The following is a 10,324-nucleotide window of genomic DNA, read 5'->3' on the forward strand; positions in this document are numbered from 1 at the left end:
GATTGTTAAAGTTCAGCGTAAACAAATATGTCCATTCTCACTAAAATGACTTGTAGATTTCATGCAACACCAATCAAAACCCCAGCAGGAGTTTTGCACATATAAATAAGCTGATTCTAAAATTTATATAGAAAGACGAAGGAATTAGAAGGACTAAAGGAAATCTGAAAAAGAATACAGAATAAGGAAATCATACTACTTGATTTTCAGACTTACTGGATAGCTAAAATGATCAAGACAGTACAGTATTGGCAAAAGGATAGACACGTTGATCAATGAAACAGAATAAAGCATCTAAAAATAAACTCATAGCAGTATGGTCAACTGGTTTTTGATGAAGTGGCAAGGAGTGGGCACTGGCCCCTTTTGGCATTCTGTGGTCAGGGCAGAGGTGAGCGCAGGGAGCCCTGCACTGAAGGGGTTCTAAGTCTCCCCATGGCTCCTGACAAGAGAGCTGTAGAAAAGCGTCTTCGGCAAAAGAAACAGGGAGGCCAGGCGTGTCTGAGGAGCGAGCAGGCCAGTGTGCCTGGAGCACAGGGAGTGAGGGGAAGAACAGGAGGTGAGGCCAAAGGTTGCAGGGAGCAAGACCCAGAAGGCCTTGTTGGCCCCTGAGAGGACTTGGGTTTTCCTCTGAGGTATGCCATGCGAGAGTTTTGGGCCAAAGAATGACACAATCTGACTTAGCCAAATTTTAAGAGGCTCGTTCTCGATGCTGGGTTGAGAAATCACTGAACCAGTCGGGGAAAGGGTGAGGCAGGGCGACCAGTCGGGGGACTGTTGTGTCAATCCAGGTGACAGATGATGGTGGCCTAGACCAAAGTGGAGGTGAGGAGAAGTGGTTGGTTCTGGACAAAATTTGAAGGTACAGGTTGTGGAATGTGTGTGGGGGTGTGTGTGTATGTGTGTGTGTGTGTATTAGAGGTTGTGCTGAGAATTTCTTACCACTGCAGTAAAAAAAAAAAAAAAAAGTCTGAGAAGCACTGCTTTGGGAGCAATTATATTTCCCCTCCATTCTGTTCATTGGAGGCTGACTCGGAGGTCACGCAACTGCTTCAGGCCTCTGGATACCAAAGAATTGAGGCTGTGTGCCTGCAATGGGTGAGGCAGACAGAGAACCACTGTCTTGGCTTCAGGAGAACCTCTGACATTTTCCGCTGAAGTCTGTGGGAGGAGAAGCCCCCCTCAGCTGGCCTGCTAGCTGGCTTGGCGTCATGGGCCCAGCCAGACTTTGGTAGGCTGGACCCACTCAATGAGGTTTCAAATCGTTAAGTGGATAGATTTCCTTTTCTTCCTTTTTTTAGACACGAAAAGTAAGCATGGAGAACTATGGCGACCTGCCCAGTATCCCAGGTCAAGTTGGTGACAGTTTCAGTTTCCGTCTGCTGCCCAGACCACGCACTGGAGGTGCTCGGGGCTGATGACCACCTTCCAGTTCTTGTTTTCCTTACTAATCTTATCTTTCTAGACGGTCTAGAGGCCTTCCCTCGTGAGCCAGGCCAGCCGTGGAGATGCCAGTGTGTAGCACAGGGAGTTAATACCCACAAGTATTCTACTTTTCAAGGAGCCTCTTGATCACCTGCCTGCAAGCTCTGGGCTTTCACTGACCAGGCAGGGAAGGAGGATAGACAGCAGAGGCGGCCGGGCACAATGACAGGCCAAGGCAGGGCGACTATCAGTGTGAGGTACTCCTCAAGCAGTGGGCTGGGCCTAGGTTGCTGCTCTGGAATACAGCTGAGGGCATGCCCCATCGTTATTTTCATTTTTAGGCCACAGAGTTGTTAATGAGCTCAATTGTGTTCTCTCCAAATTCCTATGTCGAAGTCCTAACCCCCAGGACCTCAGAATGTGACTGGTTTTGGAGACAGAGCCTTAACAGAGGTGATCACGTTAAAATGAGGTCATTATCATGGGCCCTAATCCAATATGACTGGTGTCCTTACAAGAAAAGGAAATGTGGACACCGACACACACAGAGGGAAGATGCCATGAAGACACGGAGAAGAAGGCCACCTATGTGCCAAGGAGAGAGGCCTGGAACAGATCCTTCCCTCACGGCCCTCAGAAGGGACCAACCCTGCCGATACCTTGACCTCAGACTTCCAGCCTGCAGAACAGTGAGACTGCGCATTTCTGTTGTTTAAGCCGCCCGGTGTGTGGTACTTTGTTAAGGCAGCCCGAGCAGACTAATACACAAGTCATCCTGTTTTCTTAGGTTGCAGGCCGTGGCATGTCAAGCGTGGTCCCTCCTAGTCCAGGCCTCATGCTTGCAATTAAGGGGCAGCCACAGAAGCGGCAGCGGCCATGAAGTGTGGAGTGGAGAGGCGCAACGCAGAGCACTTCCTGTAGCCTCTGCTGTCAGCATCTCTCCTCTCTCTTTGCACGGCCTGGAGGGGCCAGGGATGGGCAGTCCAGGAGCAGCTGCAGGAGACCCTTCCAGGCCTTCACCCTGGGACCCTGAGGCCACGTTCTCCTGGGGCTGGCCCGGGAGCCTCCTCCGTTCTTCTCATCAAGGAGCCAGAAGTTTTAGCCTGTGGGTGCACCTGCTTGGCGCCTCCTGGAGACAAGCTGGGAGCTGTTTTCAGCACATGCACCCTTTCCTGTCTTTCTGTCTGTCTTTTTTTCTAAATAAGAGAAGGCAGCTCCTTCGGCACCAGGAGCAAAAAAAGAGGGAGGGGGCCAAGAAATGAAAGACTCGGGGAGTGTTACACATAACAGTGGGCGTATTTTATGGAAAGCAGCCGACAATCAGTGTTTGCAGACGCCTTCTATTTTATATTATTTCCTCATCTGTTCAGCTTTCTTGGGTGGGAGCCAGAAAGTTAATATTCTCAGTCAAAGTCGGCCTTTTATCTGTCAGGTTCAAAATGAAACCGAGTCACTGGGGTTTTAAAGCGTCTCAGCCAAAAGGCAAACACACCTTCTCAGCCGCTCTGGCCCAGCGGCTGTCTGTTGCTGGGGCTGCCGCTCCTGCAAGCAGCTTCTGCTGAGGCCCTCTTACCGGGGCTTTTGATTATGGATTGCTGTGGCTCCTTAACTGGGATGTGGGTCACCACCCATGAGCCTAGCCTGGCCTTTTGGTGTTATCAGCACACGAGCATGGTGCCATCAACCAGTACCCCAGTCACTTCATCAGATCACGCTGGAGCCAAGGGCAGTTTGGCTGGTTAAAGGAGGCAAGTGGGGAAGGAATGTGGGGAGGGGTGGCTAACCCTTGCCTGAGTCCTGCTTGAGGTCCTGGAAGAAGCTTCGAGAAGAAGTGGTCTGAACAGAGCTCTGGTGGTTTTAAAACCTGCCTCTGAAATCTCTGACAGTCCTCCCGTGAAAAGCTAGGCCCTAATCCCCCTCCTTTTGAATATGGGCTGGCTTTCACAACTCACTGCTAACAAATAGTTATGAAAGTAACAAAAAGTGACACTATGTGATTTCCAAAGCTAGACCGTAAAAGGCAGGACACCTTCCACCTGGCTGTCTCTCACAGGACACCCACCTGGGGAGCCCTGAGTGGCCATCTAAAAAATTCAGCCGTCCTGAGGCTGCCATGCTGGAAGGACGGTGTGGGGAGACCACACGGAGAGGCCAGGAGCCCAGCTGTGCCAGCCCTCAGCTGTTCCCCACCCAAGCACCAGACATGCGAGAGAAGAAGCCTTTGAGATGTCCCCACCTCCAGCCATCTGCCTGCAGTGGCATGAGAGACCCCAAGTCAGAGGTGCCTCACAGGGCCCAGTCACCCCAGGACTGTGAGAGGTAACGAGAAAACGACTGCCGTGTCGGGGCGCTTTGTTATGCAGCAATAGAGAACCAGTACCTTGGCCTCCTCCCTTCTGATTTTTGTCTCCTCCAAAGCAAAATTGTGGAAGGTAGGTCCCTTTCTGCTGTGCAAATCCTCCCTCGGCAGGACAGCCGGCAGGAAAAGCCTGCTGACCCTGGGTCAAAAGGCCTGAATTCCAGTTCTGATTCTTCCTGACATACCACCTTGGTCCACTCACTCAACCCTTCGGGACCTCAGTTTCCATATCTATAAAATGGGGATGATACACAAGACTAGTTTCGCAGAGATGCTAGAAGGGTCACATGAGATGGTGGATGTAACTCCTGGATTTCTCAACGCCCTGAGATCCAAGATCTATAAATAACACGTTTCTCTACTTTGCAAGTATATGGCAGGAAGATAGATGCTACCTGTAACAAGTATAACACACATGCAACTCGAAGGGGAAAGGGGCCCTTTGTAAAATCTAAGAGCTATTCAGAAGCTCCTTCCTATTTTTACGCTATATGATAGTTACATGGGGGCGGCCGATGAAGCCATTCAACCCTGTAGATTAATTTCATTCTGGGAAGCCCACGGCTTTGTGGACCTCTTCATTACACCTCAATCAGAGGGAGGGGCCATGCAGTCAATTTGGGGCCTCCCCGGGGTTTGGAGGCCACTTAAAATGCAGCGGGGTGCCCCTGGGGCTAGAATTCCAGAAGCTCCCCTATATCAGTTATACCCCATCCAGCCCCAGCCCCAGCTGGACTCAGTAGCATATTTGGGGATCAACTGTCATTGGAAAGAGGCTCAGCAGGAGGGAATAAGGAGCAAGAACTTAACCTCATGCTACATTGCCCCCACACTTAGCTCGGACCCGGAATTCTGCTCGCCGCTCCGAGTGTTCCGCCCTCGGCACTAACCCCTTGGCGCTCCTGGGGGCCTCTGCCTGCCTTACAATATGGCTGCTGCTAATAAAGGCATAAATGCTGCAAAGCACTTATTACAGTAATATTATCTTTATATTATCCCGGCATTACCAGGCCGTGCGCAGGGGCCGAGGAGGCGGGAGAACCTCTTCGGTGCTGTCAGTAATCGGAGGAAGGCAGTTTAGTTTAATGATAATGACTTACACTCACATAGCTGCCCTCATCCCAGAGGACCCTGGAGCACTTTACAAACACACTCTCATTCTGAGCCTTTCTAACAAACCTGAACCGCAGCGATGCTTATAAATAATATATACTCTGAGTGCCTCTATATGCTGCAAATGTATGATATAAATATGTATAAATGTAACAAATATGATTTTTGCATGTTACATCTATAATCTTTAAAAAAAAAAGGTGACCCATCATGGGTGTGCAGCCACGAAACGTACTCATAGGATGCAAAGTCCAATAAATATCGATACTGCACAACCATTTACAACAGTACCAGCCCGGGGCTTTTAAAAGCTAAGGAGATTGTCCAGGATCTACATTCACTGGGCTCCTCTTTTACTGGGAAGGTCATTCTCAGGTCAAGTTCGTTCAACCAGTTCCAGATCAGGGTGTGGCAAGTGTACAGCTATGGACAGTCCTGGATACCCACCAGGGCTGATTCTGAAGCCTTGATGCTGACGCTGTGTGATCATGGACAAAGCAGGAGCCTTCTCTGGGCCTCAGTTGAAGCCTTAACATAAATGGATATAAGGCTCTATGGTGGTGGTATGGTGGCTCTATGTGGTATTGCTCCCAATCCTGCAAGCCCTTGCTATATTAAAATTATACATTTATGCCCTTTGCCATGTTAATTTTTAGTACTTCACATTAGAATAAGCAGAGTTGATTTCCCCACCCTATGGTTTTGGGGTTTGGCCGTGTTTTCTCATTGCTATTGTTGTGTAACAAACTGCCCCAAAACTTGGTTATGTAAAACAACGATTTTATCATGTTCGCGGATTCTGTGGATCAGAACTTTGGTTAGGGCCCAGAGCGGATGGCTTGTCTCTGCTCCATGCTGTCCAGAACCTCCGCTGGGAAGACTAGAAGGCTGGGAGAGACTCCAGGACTGGAGGCTAGGATCCGCTGCAGGTTTGTTCTCTCACATGTCTGGAGCCTGGGCTGGCCAGCCAACCAGAGGGCCTGCACGCAGCCTCACAGCAAGGCAGCCCCAGCATAGTCAGACTTCTTATGGGGCAGCTCAGGGCTCTGAGAGCACGTGATCCAGCAGCAAGGTGGAAGCTGCATTGCTTTTTACCACCCGGCCTTGAAAGTCAGTTTCACTTCCATGGCCTCTATCATCAACAGAGTCACGAGTCCATCTGGAATCAAGGGCAGGGAATTAGACTCTGCCTCTCGATGGGAGGAATGTCAAAATCACAAGTGGAGGGGAGAGCGTGGGACGGGATATATTGCTTGGCCACCAAAACCAGTTTCCCATGCTGCATAACGAATTACCACACACTTAGTGGCTTGCCGCCATGTACATTTGTGCCATTTCCATGGGCCAGGAGTTGGAGCACAGCTTTTAGCTGGGCCCTCTGCTGAATCTCGTAAGGCTGCAATCAAGGTGTCAGCCAGAGCATGTTCCTTTCTGGGGCTTGGGATCCTCTTCTAAGCTCATGTGGCTGTTGGCAGAATTCTGTCTTCTCATCTGTGAAAGGGCCGTGCATAGCACAGTAAGGATCAATGATAAAAACAGGTGAAGGTGCTTAGGGTACCAAAAAGAGCTACATAAAGGGTCCCTCTTATTCTCCAACTAGATTGATTGGAAAATTCCCAAGGTCAGGGACACTGTGTTATACTCATTTTGAATGTACCAGAAAACCCAGAGCAGAATTAAGCACATGGCTGAGTCTCAGCCATGAGACTGGCTGGCTAGCTGGATGCATTGAGGGATGGATAGATGGACAAGGGATGAAGATCCCAGTTCCAAGGAGCTTTGGAGAATGTATCAAGGAATCTGAGAGGGGAGATATCCAGCGTGTCTCTGTTCCTACCACAGGCATTAAAGCTGGCCATTGGAATGAAGTATAAAAGACTTACTTTGTCTCCTGACTCTTGAAGACAGTCCGAAGGCCTCTGGGGAAAGGTGCAGTATGGCGGTTACAGCAGGGCCTTTGAAGTCAGATAGACTTGGGTTTCAAGGCGGGCTCAGCTCTTTTCTAGTCGAGTGATCTCGGGCAAGTTATTGAACCTCTGAGCCTTCAGGTTCCCCATTAGTGAAATGAGGGTTGTGGGAAGAATAGAGACAATGCATGTGAAACTGCTCAGAGGGCCCAGGTAGATGTCTGTTTAGCATCAGCTGGTATTTTGAGGGGCATCAAGGTATAGTGTGTTCAAGCTCACGCTCCAGAACCACATTGCCTGCTTCGAAGCCTGGCTGCACCACTTCCTGGCTGTGTGACCTTGCACAAGTTACATAACCTCTCTAGTCCTCCTTTTCCTTGTATGTAAAATGAAGCCGATAATTTTATCTGCTTCAGAGAATAGCTGTCAAGAATAAATAAGATACTATCTATAAAGTGCTTAGAATAGTACATGGCCCATGGCAAGTACTAACTGCTGTTGACTTGCCACAGATGATTTCTTCCTTCTCCTCTTCCCCTTCTCCTTCCACTTTCTCTTCTCGCTGTGCATAAGTGGGATCTTTCCTGTTAACCATCCCAATTCTTTGCTGCCTGTATTTCAACAGTCCCTGAGTCCTTGGTTCAGTTTAACAGACATTTAGCCAAGGCGGGCAGACTTAAGCCTTGCTGAGCACCACTCCTCTCTGGGCCTCCCCCAGCATCCCTTGGCCACTTTCTGGAACTGTGCCTCCCTCCACTCAGTTGCTCAAGTCAGAAACCAAGGAACCAAAGTGGACACCTTCCTCTCCTTCACCCCTCACTTCCAAACAACCACCAAGTCCTGTCAGTTCTCCCTCCAGTCCATTTGGGACCTGTCCACAGCCCTTCACCTCCATGACACCACCACCATGGTCCCAGCTGCCATCATCCCTCACCTATAGTCCCTAACTGCTCTCACCCTTGTCCCTGCATCTGCTCTCCACACTGCAGCCAGAGCAATCGTTGTCACTTCCCTACTTCAAACCTTCTGATAGCTTCCCACTTCACTAGGCAGAAAATCCAAACTCCTTAGCACAGCCCTCAGGGCTCTGTATCCGACCTCCCCCATCCTCAGCCCCACTCCTCAACAAGCCAAGGCCCTTCCTGCCTCAGGCCCTTTGTATCTGCTGTTCCTTTTGCCCAAAATGACCTCCCCACCCCCCACCGCCCCCAGAAGATTCCTTATCCTTCTTTCCTCAGCTTAATGTGGCATCCAGAGAGAGGCCTCCCCGCCCCAGCTGCCTCCCATCTAAATGAAGCCCCTTTGGGTCTTCTTTGACACCCTTTTCTGTTCCTTCATGACACCACGATTCATAGTTAAATATTTGTGTGTTTATCGGACTTCTGATCCCCCCAATAGATTCTCAGTTCCATGAGGGCAGGAAGGGCATTCCTAGCCTGACATAGAGTTGGCTCTCAATAAGTATTTATTGAATGAATGAAAGCATTTATAATTTCCTATGAACAACCACGTATATACTCATAGCAATTCCTACAAAGAAACAGACTTAGAGGGGCAGAGAGAAATATGGTCAAGGTCACCCAACTGGTGAGTGACGGAACTGAGAGTGAGGCCCCTGGTCCTCTGAGACCCAGGTCCTTGCGATCCTCAGCAGTTTCTCTGTTGGCTGCTGGCTGGATACATGGTGTCATTCTGTGCAGTTAAGGTGCCTAAATTGTGCAGGCAGAAGCAAGAGATCTGTGCCCACTCGAGGGCTGGGAATGAGGGTGGGAATTCACTCTGGCTTCCTGTTTACCTGCAGCAACTAAATTACACAGTCCAGGGTGGCGGGTGCTGTGATGCACCACCCAGATCCCCTCTCATGGAATGGCTCACTGCCCAGGTGTGGGGCATGCTATCCCTAGGCAGCACTCAGCTCTCAGCCTCTTCAGGGACAGCCTCAGCTGCTGGGAGCAGCCAAACTCAAGACCACGCCCCTCCCCGAGCCCCCATACCCAATGACTGTTTGAGATGGGGTGTAAAGGTCTGGCCATCTTCCCTCAACTTGTTGCAACTCTGATGGGCCATCTGAGCTCCCGAGCTCCCCATGGGACTGCTGAGGCTGTCCTCTGGCCTTCATCACAGCTCCACTTCTCCTTCTCCCCACTCCTGCTTCCCCCACCCCCATCCCATAGGTACCCATGCCAAGGGCATCCCTAATAAACATCGCACATGCTAAACTCCATCTCAGAATCTGCCTTCTGGAACATCCAACCTGTGGCATTCAGTATCCAGACCTTCCCAACACTTATCTCACTTTTGCACATAGTTCATGCATTTTTCCCGAGGCCAGCCCCCTCCTTTTGTTCTTCTAGAGCGGAACAATGTGTAGCTTCCTGCAGAGTACTCAATCCAGCACACGGGTACTCCAACTTGAGCATCTTGTGAAAACAGAGTGCTAGGCCTTACCCCCAGAGTTCTGAGTCAGTGGGTCCTGGGCGGGGCCTGAGCATGTGCATTTCTCACAAGTTCCCGGTGCTGCTGCTGCTGCTGTTCCGGACTGTGCGGGGAGAACTGCTGGTATAGAGAAGAGAGAAATAGAGATTGGGGTTCTTGTCTTAGTTCCAGTCTCTGTGGCCCCTTGGCAAGGTAGGCCCAAAAGTTCCCTTCCAACTGGGAACTTATATTTAACTATGTTTAAATCATCAAAAAGAAGTCTGGCCCAAGCGGACCCTTGGGCAGGAGAGAGGCCAGGAGACTGAACACAGTAAGTTGTTTTTCCCCTCTGGTTACCCCAACTTTTCATCCATTCAGGGCCCTGAATTTCAGTTCTGTTTTGTATGCAACGCCCCTCTGTTCTGCTCCCCAGCCCTCCTGAGCCCCCCTTGCTCAGGAAGCCAGCTCCCCAGGCACGTGCACACAAGACACTCTGGGCAAAGCCACTGAGTATTCTAATCTACTCTCCGTGTCCCTTAAGCTGGAAGTCTCCAGAAGAGCGACGAGAAAACAGCCAAGAGGTGGGCCAAGGCTCAGGGAACTAATTGAAGAACGACTCCTCTGCGGGGCATTAATACCTCGCAAAGAAGTGAATCTACTGGCATTTTTTTAGAGTTTAATAAAAATATATATGCACCGTGAGAAAATCACAGCAATAATTCCTTGCACCTTTGTTCCAAGAAGCCCAAAGCACTCCCCATATATTATCATATTCATTATCCTATTTTCTTCACGTTTCTCATTAATTTTTTTCTGAGGTGATATATTAATATAAAATTCTAAATCACATTAAGGAGACCACGAGCCCAACTTGTTCTCCTCACCCTAACTCTACCTTTCTCTTCTCCTCTTTCCATCCATCATCACCTCCCCACTCCTTCTCCCACCCAGGGGAGGGTGAGTCAGAAGCTGGTAAGCAGCTGATGGGGGGCTAGTTAAAAGATCGGAGAAGGGCAGGCCTCAAAGTGCTGTTTGCCAGTGGGCTGCTTCCCCATGCCCTCTCCCCAGGACCACTTGATCAGACCAGGACTCTGATGCCCCTCAG

At 49.9% G+C, this 10,324-nt stretch overlaps 1 long non-coding RNA gene across 1 annotated transcript in view; it reads right to left on the reverse strand.

Moving 5' to 3' along the window:
* Window positions 1-3,114: 3,114 nt before the first annotated feature.
* LOC124245916 (uncharacterized) overlaps window positions 3,115-10,324 on the reverse strand; it is a 9,116-nt gene continuing 1,906 nt past the window's right edge. Inside the window, exons 2-4 of the long non-coding RNA XR_006890360.1 lie at window positions 9,253-9,360; window positions 6,781-6,939; window positions 3,115-6,388 (exon numbers count right to left, since the gene is read on the reverse strand). This is a non-coding gene — a long non-coding RNA (uncharacterized LOC124245916). The remainder of the gene's footprint in view (window positions 6,389-6,780; window positions 6,940-9,252; window positions 9,361-10,324) is intronic.

Source organism: Equus quagga, chromosome 10 (genome assembly GCF_021613505.1).
Source record: "Equus quagga isolate Etosha38 chromosome 10, UCLA_HA_Equagga_1.0, whole genome shotgun sequence".
In the NCBI taxonomy this organism is placed as follows: domain Eukaryota; kingdom Metazoa; phylum Chordata; class Mammalia; order Perissodactyla; family Equidae; genus Equus; species Equus quagga.